This window comes from Porites lutea, chromosome 6 (assembly GCF_958299795.1).
Source record: "Porites lutea chromosome 6, jaPorLute2.1, whole genome shotgun sequence".
In the NCBI taxonomy this organism is placed as follows: Eukaryota; Metazoa; Cnidaria; class Anthozoa; order Scleractinia; family Poritidae; genus Porites; species Porites lutea.
The window spans coordinates 49,452-67,500 of record NC_133206.1 but is presented as its reverse complement, the minus strand read 5'-3'; the positions used below and the strand labels follow the sequence as shown (position 1 = coordinate 67,500).

At 39.4% G+C, this 18,049-nt stretch overlaps 1 pseudogene; it reads right to left on the bottom strand.

Moving 5' to 3' along the window:
* Window positions 1-18,049, bottom strand: part of LOC140941743 (transient receptor potential cation channel subfamily A member 1-like) — a 171,050-nt pseudogene that overhangs the window by 104,263 nt on the left and 48,738 nt on the right.

Sequence of the window (18,049 nt, the reverse complement as noted above, 5' to 3'; positions counted from 1 at the left end):
GTCCTTAGAATCCCGTTTGGTGTGAGAGAGAAAGTGCCGAAAAGGTTAGATGAGTTGCTGGCTTGTGGGATCATAGCAGATGTACCAGAGGGATCAACCAGTTGGGTCTCTCCACTTGTTATTGTACCAAAACCTTATGGTGATGTTAGAATCTGCGTTGACATGAAGCTCGTCAACCAAGCAATCATTAGAGAACGTCAGCCCATCCCCACATTTGAAGAAGTTCTTCAAGACTTGAGTGCAGCACAGTATTTAGCCGTGTGGACCTGAATTGGAGGTTTCATTAGATAGTTCTTGCAAAGGAGAGTAGGCATGTTAAAACATTTGTGACTCACCGCGGTCTTTACAGATATACCCATCTCATGTTTGGCGTGACCTCCGCAGCCGAAAAATATCAACAAATCATCAGCGATGTATTGCGTGGTTGTGAAGGGGTCATAAATATTGCAGAAGACCTACAATCCCGAACAAAAGTCCTTGGGACAGTACTGCAATATTCATATTTTTCTGTAGTTTCTCGGTTCCCTCTTAAAACAGTGCATCCTTTTCGAAATTTTCTGGCAGTTCTCCCTCCCCCTACCCTATACAAAGTTGAAACTCGGAAAAAATTCTGGATACACGCGTCCAACACTGTTTGTGGGGTGAGGGGAGGGGTTGGACCTGTGTGAATTGGAAAACGCCCCAGAAACGCAGAAGTGTCCCAAGACTTTTGTCCATGATTGTAGTTATTTATAGTATGCTCAGTAGGATAAAGGAGGTGGGTTTGACATTGAATGGGGACAAATGTGTGTTCAGGTTACCAAGGGTGACATTCTTTGGTCATCAAATGACACAGAATGGGGTAGAACCTAGTGAGAGAAGGTCGTCGCAATCCGGAATGCAGATCCATCGCAGAACGCAGGCGAGGCACGATCATTCCTGGGTCTGGCTCAATTTGTGTCTAAGTTCATTCCAGACCTGTCCACTGTAGCAGAGCCTATCTAGAGACTAACTCACAAGAATGTGGAGTTCAAATGGCAGTCCGAACAACAGGCTACATTTGACAAGTTGAAGGAACTGATCACAAGTACAAGCGCATAGCTTACTTCGATGTAAACAGCAGGACAGCGATTGTGGTGGATGTATCACCTGTTGGTTTAAGTGCAGTGTTGATTCAGCTGCAAGGAGTTGAGTGGAGGGTTATTGCTTATGCTTCAAGAGATCTGACAGATGTAGAAAGGAGGTACAGACAAAGAGAGAGAGAAGGTCTGGCACTGGTTTGGGCTTGTGAACGCTTTAGATGTACATTTGTGGAGGGAATTTTGAATTAGCAACAGATCATAAGCCGCTGGAATACATACATTCACCGAAATCAAAGCCCTCCGCTCGTGTGGAACGGTAGGTTCTCCGCTTGCAAGCCTATGACTTTAACGTCTACAGACCAGGAAGAACAAACATTACAGATGCGTTGTCAAGGCTGAATTGTAGAGTACCCGGTGGTGAAATAGAACACTATAACCATGTTCGCAGCGTAGTTGAGAATAGCACTCCTTGTGTTCTGACACCCTCCGAGATCGAGAAGGCTTCAGCAGGAGATCCAGAAATAAGCCTTTTGAAAGAATGTGTGCGTACGGGAGACTAGAGAGCTTGTAATGTACCTGCGTATTTACATGTGAAGAATGAACTGTGTTCTTACAGTCAATTACTGTTACGTGGTTCGAGAATTGTAATTCCCCAATTTTGTTACGGGAGCAAGTTTGAAATTGGCTCATGAAGGACATCAAGGAATTGTAACAACAGTTGCAGTCTCTGCACTCTCCGAGACTTATGGAACTATGTTCAGTCTAAGAGAAGTTTCTCGCTCTGAAGGTCTACAAACTTTGAATTCCTTGAGATCTGATTGTTCGACAGGCCCCGACATGATTCTCATCAAATTTGTCAAACTTGTTACGGATACCGTAGTTAGACCTTTGACCGCTATTGTTAACAACTGTATTACAAACGCATAGAAACCGGCAAGGATCAGTCCGATGCCCAAAGCAGATTTGCCTACAGCTGAATAACATTTTAGACCAATATCTATCCTACCAACACTGTCTAATGTTTTTTAAAGGCTTGTGTGAAACAAGTAACTATTGCGAATATGAAGCAATTCTCCAACATACTATATCTGGATTCCGTATAGGACACTCTACTTGCATTATCCTTATGGCTATACGTGACGATCTACTCCGAGCAATGGAAATGGTTTGTGCTTTGCCCGATGTGTTTAAAATTCGCACAGGAGCAAGGCCAGCCCCTCGCGCAGACACTAGGGTTCTGCCGATGTACAAGCCTTTCTCTTGAGGAAAAAAAGTGCCACAAGGTTCGAGGATTCGCATACAACGGATAACATGGACGGTACCACAGCCTTACTTGCGGCTCTATTATTATAAGACGGTGCGTTATACATCTGAGGGAAAGTTGCTGACTACTCTCACTACAACAGTCACAATCTTCTCCTCATTGATAACAAGTTGTTGCAGGACCAAATCAATCTTCGCATCAACATCCGATAAGAAATCCATGCCCAAAATCGCGGAAACCTCAATATCAGCTACTAACAGACTTATACCAACATCTTGGCTCCCAATCCTCACAGACAATTCCAATGTATCACACGTACTAGTTCGAAGCCCATCTGTTGAACCATCCTCATGCTAGGGAAATTGTAAGCTTTCAGGCAATTTCTTGTAGCATTCATAGGATAAAACCTTTCTCACGGCAATCGCGTCCACTAATCGGAGACGTTTACATTGTCCAATAAATACAACGACATAAAGTCCATATGGCCGGGATTTTTTGTTGAGGAACAAGAGTCACATTTTCAGCCCTTCCACTATCGCTAGTATCAGTGTCTTATGCTTGGGCCCCCGTTGACATTCATGCATCTTACTGGGCTATCAAGGACCCCCTGTTTCCGTTTCCCGATGGATGATTTGTTTTAGGACCCTCAATTTCTCACGTGTCCTCTTTCTCCACAGTTCCAGCATGACCATCCTCCCTTCCTTTGGGAACCCTACTGCACTTGATTTCTGGGGTGGGGAGCCTGTGGCTGTAGTTGGGCACAGAACTGGTTCAGCTAATCGATGATATTTTACGGGTTTGCAATTGTTGTTGCTGATAATCTATTCGGTCTTCAAGCTCGTCAACTTGCATTTGTAATTGTGTTCGCTCCGTCTCTATAGCTCTGATTTTACCACCAGTCCGCCTAAACAAGTTATTGCTGTCCAAAAATCGTAGTGATTTTTGTTCTCTAGCAAGGGAAAGAACTTTGTCTAGAGTTTCTAGTTTTTCCCGCCTGAGGTAGAGTCTATCATCTTTGTCACTCAAGGCGTCGATAAAATGCACAGCAAAGTGTTCTTGCACAAGGAAACCTACAAGTAGGTCCTGGTATGCTAAATATACCATTGAACGGTGTACTAGGGAGGGGAAAGTCCGCAACAGGGATTTCCGCATAAGGCCAAAACCCCCTCCTTTCCCTCTCCTATTATTTCTTAACTATTTATTAAAAGGAGAATGACAAAGCGATAAGGGAGTTTTTTTCTCTTCGGTTTATATCATTTACCTTTGCCACAAGAGGAAAAGTCTCGATCAGACCTTTTAAAGGAATGAAACTGCTTTCCTCATTGCAACGCTGAAATGCCTCCTTCCACCTGCAGAAAGAAGAGAACATTTTATCGAAAATTTTGTCTAGTCACTCACATCACTACAAACCAAAGTCCGTCTTCCATGGTTGGCTCAATAATACGTAATCCTCTCAAAACTTAGACTGTTTTGCTCCCGACAGACCTATTGCGTTGTATATTATATTGTAAAACATATCTTTTAGAACTTTTGGTCTGTGTAAATATCACCTCTCGTGTTTGATTATCTCCATACACACTTCTTGGTGGCCGTTAGCTATTGCAGTTTCTAGGCAAGACTTTCCACATCTGGTTAACACACCCAGATCTGCTCCTCTGTCGAGCAACAACCGTAGAACCTTTACCCTGCCACAGGATGCTGCCGCAATCAGAGCTGTGTTCTTGGTTGTTGATATGAAACGAGAAGGGGTGTTATAAATAACATTTGAATGTAGACAAGCAAAAAATATCACAAAATAAACATTTAACTTCCTTTTAAAGAAAAACCGTAGACGCAAGCCCAGTGGATCCTGTTTGCATAAGCTTGCAGCTGCGGTTTTTCTTTTCTGCAAGTGGGAGGACGTAGGTTCACACCAGATCATGCTGGCAGTAGTTCAGAATATCGCGTCATTTAGCAGTGAAGTTAAGCGGTTTGCCTCGTGTCCTTCATCCTTCGTTCATTGGGTCACATTGAAGGGGACGCAAAAGAACCCACAATATTGTTCGAAAACGTCAGGGAAAGTTTTCCCCGGTGGTGTAGTCTACCTCATTCCACATATAATTATATATTTATATCATGGGCTGGGCGTGTTACAGTAAGCTCATAAATGTACCTATAGCAGATTCTAGGGGTCGCCCTTGTATGCTGACGTCCAAGCTTACCCCGTCTTCTCATCAGCGAAATTTAATTCATAACAGCGAGAGAATTGTCGCTAGAAATATCTTTTCCCACGATGTGCGAATAACGACTAATATGTCCCTCAGTTACTTACAAACTCAGATCAGCTATTTGTAATGTGCATTTTTCACCTTTCAATCTTAACATACCCCATTTTTATCGGCGGCATCAATCTTTGCTCCTTGGTCGAGCAAAATACCAGAAGTTAATGGACAACCTCTGAATGCTGCTTGGATTAGTGGAGTTAAACGCTCATCACATCTAGGAAAGAGACACAAAAGGAAGTAAAAGCTAAAAGTAACAATGCTCACGCAAGTCCGTAAAAATGCAATATGAGCTTACTACTTCTGTACCCGGCGCTAAATGATGTGGAAGATGACCCGGCAAACAAGAGTACCGATTCATGTCGCCCTGGTGCGGACAAATATGTAAGCAGACTTCAATTTACTTGTTCGGACAAAACCTTAAATGCGACCAGTTATACAATGATATTTTATTGAGCGAAAGTCGCGTTGGCTTCCCTGAGTTATATTTACCAAACTCTTTAGTATTTGAGACTCGTATTCTCTTGTATTTTGGTTCAGTTGAAGCTAAATAAAATGAAATAAGATAACAAAATAAAGTAATTTTGGTTGGTTACTGCCACCAAGGAGTGTCAAGAACGGCACCAAAACAAAAGTTTTGCGAAAAGAAACACGTGCATTGTCTTTTTCGAGACTCTGTTCAAATACCAATGATGTGTTCGGTGACAACACTCAGGGCAGTACAAGACCAAACGACAGAAATGTTAGCTTCACTTTTTGTTTTTAGAAAGGTCACCTTCAAGTTGACAAACCTGACAATTCTGTGCTTTTTTAACATTATATCAAACAAGTTGAGAAGAAAAGGTTAAAAAATTTACATCTTTTTTCACGCTTACTCCCATTTTCGTGAGTACATTTACAGGACCCTTTACCTGCTATCTATTGGAGCACCCTGTTCCAGAAGATATTTAACCAGACCAAAATGACCGTGAGACGCCCCAAAATGTAAACAGCTCTGAAGACGGAAATCGGTGGCGTGGATGGAGTCAGGACAAGCTTCCAACAAAATACGAACGCAAGAAAGGTCTCCATTTCTAAAAAAAGAAGAGATGCGTCAAAATCTCATTGGAGACCAGAAATTAATGATCTAGTCTTTCTTCGGTACCTTATACAGTGATCACTACGATTAGAGTGGCCAGTCTTTGAAGAGTAGCTTTCGCGTGATGCGAACCTGTAACCTCCCAACAAAGGAAGGACAATTTATGCTCTATTATTTACGGAAACTCAAAAAAAGAAAACCATTTTAATAGGTTAAGATGTGACACGCGCACTGCATTCTGTTAGGATCATTGTATGCACTCAGTGGGTTAAAATGTTGAAAACTTGGTGTCGTAGTGAACTGTTATAGTCGGTTTAAGGCAGTTGTAGCAATCAAAATGAAAGTGGGCTCTCAGAAAGTATTATTATACCCGACTTTCGATTGATACGTGGTTAGCCTTACCATCTTTTAAACTAGTCCCCTATATTTTCTTTACTGGTATTATTAGTAGTGGAGTTGAATGTGTAGAGTTAAATGAACGTGAACATGTACACACTGGACTAAATCGTAGACTCACGTTGTTGTTTGAACACGTTTGAGAAATAAGAAGCTACCGGAAGTGGTTCAACTGAAAGCGAATACTATCTCCAGTTACATTTTAAACAAAAAGCTAAAACTCTACGATAAGGCGACGAAGAAAATACAAATATAAACTTACAGATTATTGTCACATGAGGGGAAAAGTTGAAAAAGAAACACCGACAAAGAGAATCCGGAATCCTTTCGACAGTTCGACCCTCGTGGTCTGAGAAGGCCCACAGTTTTTAGTGCTACGTCGACTAGATGACGCAGTTTTAAGCCTGCTGAATGATTGCGATAATTTTTCACTCACTCTACAGCGCAATGTAAGGGAATACGTTCATCTTCGTCTTTGACATCCGGAGTTGCACCTGCTAGAAGAAGCTCTTGAATTATCTGTTTAATCAATCAAAGAAGTTTATTATTTGACAGAGAACGAGATTTTGTGACGCGGATTCCATCTTAACTTCATTTGGCAAATTATCATCTTGAATAAAAAACTCATTCTTTTTAGTTATGTACTTTGAAAAACCACGTCGACTGGTGTGGTTACAAAAGTTTAGGTCGGCTCACTTGGGTCCCGTGATGGGGAAACGGTGGTCTTAATTAAGGTTTTTGCTTACAAGCAGTAAGTAAGTAATCGCTTAATCGGTTTATAACAGAGTTTCCACATTATGGCTTTTTATCTGTTACTAACTAAAAAAAATATGTATCAAATATTTACAATAAATAAATATTAAAAATAGAATAAATAACGATTAAAAGAGAAAATATTTACAATGATTTTATGAATAAGACTTAAAGTACAATTAAGATAAGCTGGCCTGTGCCCGGTTCTTTAAGAATTTAAAAATGCGCGAAGTAAATAGATAAAAATCGTCACACTTTTTAAGATTACCAGGAAGGTAATTAAAAAGGGCAGCCGCATTCTCATACAAACATTGTAATTTCTCACGCGTTTACCTAGTCTTCAAGATGGCGTCGATCCGAAAACCGTGACAAGGTCTATTATCCTGGCAAAGGTGAATAGACCGAGTCACAATAATCAAGCCTCGATAATACAAGCGACTCTGCAAGTATCTTACATAGGTGGAAGGCTTTAAGATGTTTTTTTCTGCCTAGTGGAGCCGACCAAATATATCAAAGAAATATTTCAAATCGTCGAAATGAAAGGATGCTAGGTAACCAGTTAGAAGCCTAGAATGTTAATTGAACTAGTGGTCACATCTTATCATATACGATATATAACTTTTCCATTGATGCTAACGATCACTCACCTGTAAGTTTCCTTTTGTTGCGGCATAGTGCAAAGGCGTTTTGTCATTCTTGTCCCGACTGTTTAATAAGCATTTTCCTCCTGCCTAGTTTCCAAAAGAGATTTCACCCATGCAAAACAATGAATATCAGAACCAACTGGTGAGAATATTCCTTATTAACAAACTGCATAGCCCGTGCCACAGACTGAACGAAGCCGGGGTCAGGTAATGTCATCTACGGAGACTAAAGCTACATGACCCAAGGAAAGTCTTTCTAAATTTGAATTCATTTTCTATTATTATTATTATTGTTATTATTGTTATTATTACTATTTTATAGCTTAACTTGCTGACTTTCTGAATTCTTCAGAGCAATTTGCAGCTTAAATATTTGCGTCTACTTAAAACCTTAGTCCTTTGACTCAGCCAAGGCCATTTTTTGAAAGAATTATCCTGAGTTCCAACAGGCTAAGCAACTTTTATAACGCTTGACCAAATGCTTTAATAGTGCAGTCAGGGCAATTCTCGCCTGAGATGCAACTAACGTCTAAAAAGACATTTATTAACTCTACCCTAACAGAGTCGTTAAAATTGACTTAAACTACTTTGCATCCAATATCATAAGACGTTTGCGCCAATTGCTCTGATCTTCAGGACCATGTTAAGATTTATTTCTAGCCTTTTGACCTGAATAATGATTTTTAGTGTCTTCGTATCAGAGCTGTAAACGGCCACATGTAAACACGTTCTATGATTCGAGTCTTTCAGATCAATAGGCGATCCGTGTAGAAGGAGAAAGCTAACGGCTTCATGATGACCTCTCTTTACAGCGCACATCAGTGGTGATGGGGACCAAGCGTCAACCTCGGGTGAAATGTCTGCTCCCTAGAGAAAAATAAATGTTGGAAAGTGTGTTAAGGATACTAATTGGACGTAAGAACTACTTTTTAAAAGAGTCATCGTCACTAATCTTGTGGAAAAAAGGTGATTAGATGTTAATTTTAACTTTAACGAATATTTTAGTGTCTAACCAGTCCAATGTTTGACTCGGTCGGACCGACCGTGTCATGACATTACAAATATACGTAAGTAAAGCCTTTATAGTTTAACAAACTAATAAACTTGTGGTCCTCATAAAAGATTTTAAAAACAAAAATTGCAATAGAATATATAAAGAATATCAAGTGCAAAATATTTAAAATTAGAATTAGATAAAAATTTGAAGAGAAATACGATAAGAACTATAGACAGTTTAACAACATCGCTATTTACAAACTACCGGACTAAACTAACTTACTAATAAGTCCTCTAGCTTCTTTAAATTAACAGAAGTCGGTGGTCAACCATATCGAACTCTTTGCGACAGTCAACAAGCACCAAATCCGATACCTTATCATTATCCAGGTGTTAAGGAAGCGATGGAATACAAACTTGAACGCTTGAACACAACTTTAATCCGCTTGATTTACAATACACCGATTTACAACAGGTTGATGTAATGCCCGGGAACCCGACTTACAACAAATCTACGAGAGACTAGCAAGGAAGTCACGTGACGTTTTATTTACATATTTTATTCTACTCTCACAGGTCCAGTCTCACGGGGCTTTTAATGAGCCGAGTACGAGTACGACGATGGGCTGTGACACCAGGTTGAACAAGAGATCATCGATTGTCTTGATAAGTGCAGTCTCTGTACTATGGTGTTTACGAAAGCCTGACCGCCTTGGATACATGAGGTTATTTTCATTGAGAAATGTGTACAGCGAGTCATGCATATGACGTTCGATGATCTTCGACAGCGCCGGTAAAACAGAAATAGGGCGATGCATCTCACTCTTCGCCACTCTTGAATAAGGGTGTTACCTTTGCTGTTTTCCAACGTGACCGGAACTTTCCCGTGGAGAACGACGTGTTGATCAATCGAGCAATACTCGGAGAAATAGCATAATATAAATAATCATAAGAAAAAAAGCGGATTGAAAATTGACGAACTTTTTGTCATAACTTATTGGGTTTTAAACGATGTCTACAAAGAGTTTAACTAATGGTCGCCAGTGGCGGTTTGGAGGACGGGAGTGCCGGTTGGAAGTCGCTGACGCGTGTCTCGATGTTGGGATCCGGAAAATTTCATTCTCTCAAGATCCACGAAATTTCATAGTATGCCTAGCTCTACGCGCAGGGCCTAGTACTAGTGTCTTTGGGCCCACCATTTTGTCATACTCGGTATAAAAAGGTGTCTTCGTTTATCTAGCTTATCCTTACATGGCGGCAGCGGTGGGATAGTTTTACAAGCCTAGTGACGTTTTCACATCTGCAACTTTCAGATGGTTCCGATGAACAGGGATTACAAAGTCATCCATTCGTAGTGTGCAGCCAAGTATCTTCGTAGTTATATCGGCTGTTACTTATTCTACAGCCTTGGGCGAGCTTTCGGGAATTAAGCCGCCTCAAGTGGAATGGAATGACTCAGCTTGACTCTGACCATTCACGACTTTTAAAGCTTCAAACAATATTATCAGCTAATATTTTGATGGGCCTTTGATCACGACAGAGGACAAAGTAAAGGCAACCTTTATTCTACTTTGGATTTGCGAGGAGGGCCGAAAAACCTTCAATTCTTTCGACTTGAACAATGAGGAAAAAGCGAAACCTGATGCTATCTTGGACAAGTTTGCAGCTTTTCAGGGACCGAAGTCTGAAATCTCGCGAAGCTTCTAGAAAGTCACGCTAGTCACGCAATACAATTTTTCGTAACAGCTTCATTGACAAAATTAGGTCCCAAATTAGTTATTTTCATCATTCACCCTCTACCACATCACATATGCATTAATGACCAGGATTTTTCAATCAAGGTGGCAGGATATTGCCCAATGTACATTTCACGAACCTAAACGAATTAAGGTCCATGTTCTTTTTGCTATTCGCAAAGATCTCTTACGGGCGAAGCTATTTGGTGTCATACGCTGTCATTTTGCGCTTTTATCAGGTACTATAGGAGGGTCTGCAAGCAGGCTGAAGAGATTCCTCAAAGTTTTCAGTTAGATAATCCTTCTGTTTCAAATAATGAGTGTGGGTGAACAGATCGACTGCTACATTGATGGACACAAGCTGAAGTGAGTCGACCGCTTTAAATATCTTGGTAGTTATGTTACCAAAGACTGCAAAGTAGATGTAAAGATCAATGCACGGATTCAGACTGCGTCATACGCTATTGGAAGACTTCGGGAAAGGGTTTTCGACTGCAGAAACCTGACAGTAGAAATAAAACTCAAAGTGTACATTCCGTGCGTCATCCATCTAATGATTGACGATAGCGAAACCTGGACTCTTTACCGTTACCACATTAGCTCCTCAGAACTGTCCAACAACAACATCTGAGCTATTTTTTTAACATCAGATGGTATCACTTCATCACAAACGATAAGGTGTTGGATCTTCCTCATACCACAGATATTGAGATCACTTCACAAATAGATTGCCTTGGTTAGGCCATGTTGCTCTCATCAGGGGCACCCAACGAGAATATAGTTCAAAACCACTTAAACATAGCATTATTAAATGTATTTTAGTATTTAAACGGTAGACATAGGCATATTTTTATCCCCTAAAAATTTTTCATCTGTTCGGATTTCCTAGCTGAAAGTCTAGTGATCCGAAAATTATAGGGATCAAAACTTACCTTTTCGAAAAATTTAGCCAGAAAATAGGCTCCCGAAAATTCTAGGTGAACTTTTTAGGGTAAAAATTAGTTAAAAATGGGCAAGTATACCATTTTTTATTTGTTCGAAAATCCTAGGAGAGGCATGGAAGCAAGAAATTTTACAACAAATGTTCCGAAAATTCTAGATCTCAAATCGTCTTCCGAACAGATATTTTTCCGAAAATTGTCGTTGGGTGCCCCTGTCTCATGCCAGATGAACGGTCAATAAAGGCACTTCTCTTTGGAGAAGAGGGTTCTAGAAGAGTTGGTCGTCCTTTTCTAAGATTTAAGGACACTTTGAATGATATTTGATGGGCGGAGCAGTACTGCCCTCGTGGAGAAACATTGTAGCAGACCGTTCGGGGCGGCGGAGGTTAATAACTAAAGTGTGACCCTTAATGTGGGTTGAACAATTATTATGCTGTTTCAGGTTAATTAATTCCGGAATCCTGTTGAATTTGATAAAATCTGAATCACCAATGTCATCCACATAGCAATTAAAATCACCAACTATTGGCAGGTTGCAATGAAACACAACTACCTTTTCAGCAAGGGAGCCTCTGTTCACGTGATTCTCTGATGGCTTGATGGTGGTGGTATGTTGATGGTAACAATTTTCACGCAACCAGTAGAGCATGTAGCCAAAATATCGATGTATTGAAAAACCTTGAACTCGTTTCGAGTGTATTTTTCTTCACTTTGATGCGTTTCCTTAACTGAAAACGTCAACCTGCGCAGCCACTATGTGACTTGGTAGTATTGACATCCACTGGGAACAATCTCAGCGGCAGAAAAATTGTTAACATCCTTAAGCCTTTTCTCAGTGAGTGCGAAAATGTCAAGATCATTCTCGACCACGTTATCTTTGATAGCGAGTCCGTTATGAATGATTGATCTAGTGTTCAATAAACAGAAATCGATGGACACGAAACCACTTTGTTGTATGTTTCTTGTGCATTTATATAAGATAAATTCTTAAAAATTACTGCACTTATCTGGCGCTTATCAAATGCTTTAACATACCACACATTCGATTAAGCATATAAGGCTTGTTTCCTAACTAGAGGCCTTTATCGAATGCGTGGTATGTTAAAGCATTTGATACTGAGACTAAAGTGGTGGACAAGAAACTAAATCCTTTTCCAGATGCGAGGTCAATGACTAAAAATAGTATTTACGCATCCAGTGTACACTTTTTATGTAGAAACGATTGATTGGTCTAGGTTAAAACTGAGTAGCAAAGGTAGAAAGAAACGGGGGCAATCAGGCCTTGGTCTAACCCTTATTACGTAATTACTCATTATTGTTAAAAATCCTTAAAAGGAACTTGCCTGGCCCCCTGCCAGCAATCTGGACCGAAAAATCTTAGGAAATAAAGGCTTTATTGTATGACCGGTAGAACTTTTTTCTTGCGGAACCAACGCGGAAAATCCCGGGCGGGGAAGAAAGACCCATCTTACCCGCTTGCTTCACCTTGCCTGCTCGCGGAAGCAGCCATATGACAATAGATACATACTATTGTTACTATGTGTAGAAGCGTAAAAGTTTACTTCTGCTTCAAATGTATTTTATTAACTTACCTTTGTAAGTAAAAGTTCAATTATCTCCACATTTCCAACTAAGGACGCCCTGAATGATAGTAAATAAAGTGGCAAATATTATATCATGTATACTTATAATGATAATGATAATAATAATAATAATAATAATAATAATAATAATAATCAATAATCATAATAATATAATATAAGGTAACAATATAAGGTGTATTATAAGGTAAGGGGAGTTTTGATTGTCATAGTTTAATTAGGTCGATTGTATTGCGCATGTGCGAGAGTAGTTTTACGGACCTCGTGGTAGTCAAGTCGTAGCTTGATGAGGATCAGAGTGGAAGATCAACACATAACGCGTTCTTCGTTTAGAATTTTCTTGTTATTGTTCCTGTTGCCCGTGTGTAATGTCGTTTTGATATTGTGGCAGCGGTAAAGTAGAAAAAATGTTGAAGCTCGACCCCCGGAGAAACTCGACTTGTCAAAGCCGGAAAATTGGCTAGATTGGAAACAGCGTTTCAAGCAGTTCAGATGTGCTACAAAACTCATCGCCGCAGAAGAGGTTGTTAAGATAAATGCCCATGGGCAAAGAAGCGGAACACACATTTAAAACCTTCAGGTTCCCAGATAGCGTGCGTCAACCGGAAGTCTATGCAGCAATTGACACAGGAGCAGACATTTCTTTGATATCTGAATCGGCTTACCAAGCCATACCTGAGTGTCCGAAACTAAAATTGCTTCCTGAAGTGAAAGAAAAACTCGATCGCATGTTGGAAGAAGATATTATAGAAGAAGTTACAGAACCGACCAACTGGTGTACTCCTATGGTCTCGGTTGTTAAGCCCAACGGGAAAGTCAGAATTAAGAAATTTAATGAAGCAGTTAAGAGGGAAAGGTACATTCTACCTAACTTAGAAGATGTCGCTTCAAAGTTAGCAAGAGCCAAAGTATTCTCCAAATTAGACGCGTCAAGTAGTTAATGGCAGAAACCTTTGTACTCGAACAGCTCAAGGTTGACAACTTTCATCACTCCCAGTGACCGTTTCCGTTTTCGCTGATTGCCGTTTGGGATTACATCTGTTCCAGAAACATTTCGGAAAAAAATGACAAACCTCCTAAAGAATCAGGACGGCGTGGAAGCCATCCAAGATGACGTTAGTCCTGAGAGAGTTGAGCCACATCACGAGCAAAAGATCCAGGCACAGTGTCTTCACTTACCTAATCAGAACAACGCCGCAGATTTTGGGGTCTTAAAGAGTGACGTCAGCTGTATCCTCTTCTACAAACACACAGCCTAGTTCTCTTTAGCCAGAAGTTAACACCTTTAACTGCCTTGTTGTGAGAAAACCTGCTCGTTCTAGAGAATGTGTCTGATTTGTGCTCTTGGAATGTAAACAGTAATAAGGACACCGACTGATTCAAACTTAAGGTGTTTCGATATAGTTTTTCAGAGGCCATACCGATATTTTTCAATCGCCTTAAAAGTGTTTTTTTCCTTGTCCGATCGCTATAAAATTTTCATCAGTAATTGGTTATGGATTGAAATTTGTGAAAATCGATAAATCGATACCACTATGTCAACAATAAACAAAAAACTTTGAAACTGATAAAAGCCGAATTTTGTGTGATCAAGACCTGCTAGTGAAAATCCAACACTAGGAACTTAAAGTTCGGTGTTTACAAACAATCTCCCTAAGAAGTAAAAAATTCTGTATGTTTGAATTCGACTAAAACGAAAATATATTTCAAACCTTCAATTTTCAATAGACGTGATAGATTATTTAATGAAAACGTTATTGATGACTCAAATTATTCTTAAGTAGCGTCAGAATGCTGCTTAATATCATATTTTGATGCTAGGAAATTTTGGTGTACTTTCGTTCTTGCGATCTAAAAAAATAACCCGTTTTCTCACCAACTGTATAAGTGCAACTTTATCTAGAATTTGGACTTTTAGCGCTTTCTTGTATATCTCCGAAACGACTCAAACGAATTTTTTAAAAATCTCTTTACATAATCTTCATAATGTATATAAAAATGTCTGAGACTTTTATTGAGATTGATTTACTGCAACACCTTGAAATTTCAAGACAAACCTATCCTACGAACCGGTCAAAAATCTGCGTTAAAACATTCACTGTTTTGACGTTATGGTAATTTTTCCAAAATAATGCGCACTACATATCTCCATGACTAGTACATTTTAGTTTGAATTTATCACATCTTTTGAATGTAAAAAATTGACAATACTCACACTGACATGTACTAGTCATGGATAAAATCACTTTTAAAGCGATTGAACAATATCGCTATGGCCTCTGAAAAACTACATTGAAACACCTTAAAATGCATTTATCCAGTTGAGTAAAATATAATTGTAAGTTTCTGTGCCATTCGTTACTGATAAGAACTCAAAGGAGGGAGATGTCATGAGAGTATAGTTTTATTAGGTCGATTCTACTGCGCTTGTGCGAGAGTAGTTTTACGGACCTCTTGGTTGTCAAGTCGTGGCTTGATGACTGTCAGAGTTGAAGATGTACACACAGGACGTTCTTCAAGTAAAATTTAATTACCGTCCCTGTTGTCCCTGTATAACGTCGTTATGATATTAGAGAGGTTACGGTCGGGTACCAATACCGATACCAATACCTGAAGTAGGTTACGCGCATGCTTCGTCAGCCTGTGACATCTCTATTGGTAGTCAAGACTACGGAAGTCGCCTCCATATTGGAAGTCTTCACCCTCGACGTCAGGTCTTCTTACTAAAGGTTAGCTGGAATGCCGTTTTGTTTAAAAACACAGCATACATTTATTCTTTAAGCATTTTAATCGATACAACGCTTCTGAATCGATAAGAGCGAGTCCATTTTAACACGATATTTAAGGTAAATTCGTCGGTTCATACAGTGTAAATGTCAAGCGAAACAAGATTTGAAAGGGACAGCACACGGTAAGTTCGATAAAAATCACATTATGGATTAGATTTGATTTAAACAAATACGCGTTGTATGTGTGATATGTTAATAGACGTGCTTGCAAAAATTGACGTTCAAAACACATGGTGTTAAAAAATCTTGTCTTGTACACGATTATGGTTCTTTTGATTTATCCAGCAATTCAAACGCCAGCAGAGTTTCTTCTTCATCTAAAATGTCTTCTTCATAAGCTTCAAGGACTAGAGCTTCTTCTAACGAGATCTCTGCGAACGCCATGTTTTACCGGTATCCGTCCTCAACAACTTACAACTTCATTTATGTACGACGGAAACGACTACGGCTGTGAAAGATATTGGTGCTGGTATCGGTATTGGTACCCGATCTTAACCTCGCTATTGATTAGGAAGAGAAAGCCCTTAAGTATGATCGACTGATCTCCACGATGGTTCTGATCTGATCTGCCCAATGAACCGTTTTCACATTGCCATAGTGCACCTTCCTTTCCCCCTATAATTTTGCACAATCCTTGTTTCCGAATTCTACTGGGTATTACAATACCCTAAGGGAAATTGGGGGTGTAAACAATTGAGCTGTATTCAACGAGAATAAACCTTCTCAAACTCATTTATCATCCACGCAGTCAAAAGTCAAGTGAATGAATCTTGATACTCAACTTAACACCAGATAAAACACCAGTAGGTTTTTATCTGCGATGAAACAGGTTTTTCATCTGAGATCAAACACTTGCGTTTGCATTTTTATTGTTTCATTTGAGAAGACGCGTCAAAACATTGTTCTTCACGCTTCATCACGAGTTGAAAACAGATGAAAAAAACAGATGAAAGCACTCGGTCTACGGCCTCGGCCTTTCATCTGTTTCTCGGTGTTTGCCACCCCTTAATGAAACCCTCCCCCTAGCTCTTGACATATTACATAAAGCATAGTTTTATTCCCGTTGACAAGGTGAACAAAAATCTCGGAAATTAGAGTGGAATAATTTGGGTTATTATTCATTCAAAATATTTCCCAAATTCTGATTGGCTAAAAGCACACCCATAATTCACCATAACCAGTTACTGATGACCAAATTTGAAAGAATTTGGTGGTTAACGCAGAAATTACGTCAAAAATGCAGCCACCTACAGGTGAAGGCACCGTTATCAAGAAGATCCTGGAATGAGGTGTAGTTGTTTTGATTGTGAAAACAAAAATGACGGACACTTCACTCGTTTCAAGAGTAAGAACTACTACAGCTGGAACTAGGCGAAATAATAGCTATGAACATAGCAAAAACAGCACGAAGACAACTCGCTTGGCGATATCTGCTGTTTGGAGAATATTTGCGGAGCTGGACAAGCTTAAACGTACACTGTCGAAGATGAACTTAAAAACGATGCTGGTAAGCATGTTTTAGCTATGTTTTTAAACTAGGAATTATTTTGAATGAATAATAAAGCAAGTAATGATTTCGGTTCTTGTAGGATATGAAAAAGTAAGCAAATGTCGGAGGGTGCTATCCACCTTCGGCCTCGGTGGATAACACCCCCCTCGATCTGGTTAATTCTTCATATCCTACTCAGCCTCATTCATTAATTGCTTAATATTTCAATTTCGATGAAAAAAAACAAAACAGCAAAACAACAAAGGAGGGGGAAAAAACAGAACGAGACGAATTTAATTTTATACTTTTTATCGGAGCTATTTTGTTTTCTGTTTGTATTCAAACCGGCCATTTCACTAAAAATCATTCATTTTTAATTCTACATTCAGAACAAAACATTACATGAAATTCCTGGATTACCTCTCATCCTTACTCTCATCAGAATTTTTACCATACACTTTTACTAATGCACTTCGTTATGCTTGTCATTTCGCGAAGTGCAGCGGCAAGTTTTAGGAAAACGTAGTTTGCAAATATTTGAAATAAAAGGTTGGCAAAATGATGAATGTTTCAGAATGTATATAATAAACACAATACCACATGGAAATCGCTTTGTACGGTATTTAATGCGCACTCCTTGTTTTTATATCTGTTACGTCTATCGTCAACAGCTCGTGCGTAAATACCGTACGCGCACACTTTTCATGAGGTATTCTGTATTTAAATACAATGATATTTTTTTCATAGGGTTGTGGCTTTATGTATTCGCTATTTGCACATTTGCTATAACACACTTTGTTTGTCCCCAAAAAATTTGGCTTAAAATTCTCTGGGAAGACTGTTAATAACCAGGGGAAATTAAAATTATGCAAAATTGTTGGGAAGGGGCAGATAAGGTGTATTATGGGAGATATGCAAATGGTGAATAAGGAGTGATTAGACGAAGGGTACCTAGCTAGTGGAAAACGGTTGAAAGTGGAGGAAAATTGTTTTAATCGATTGTTATGATTTGAGAAATTTTGGGAAGAGAAGTGAGCTAC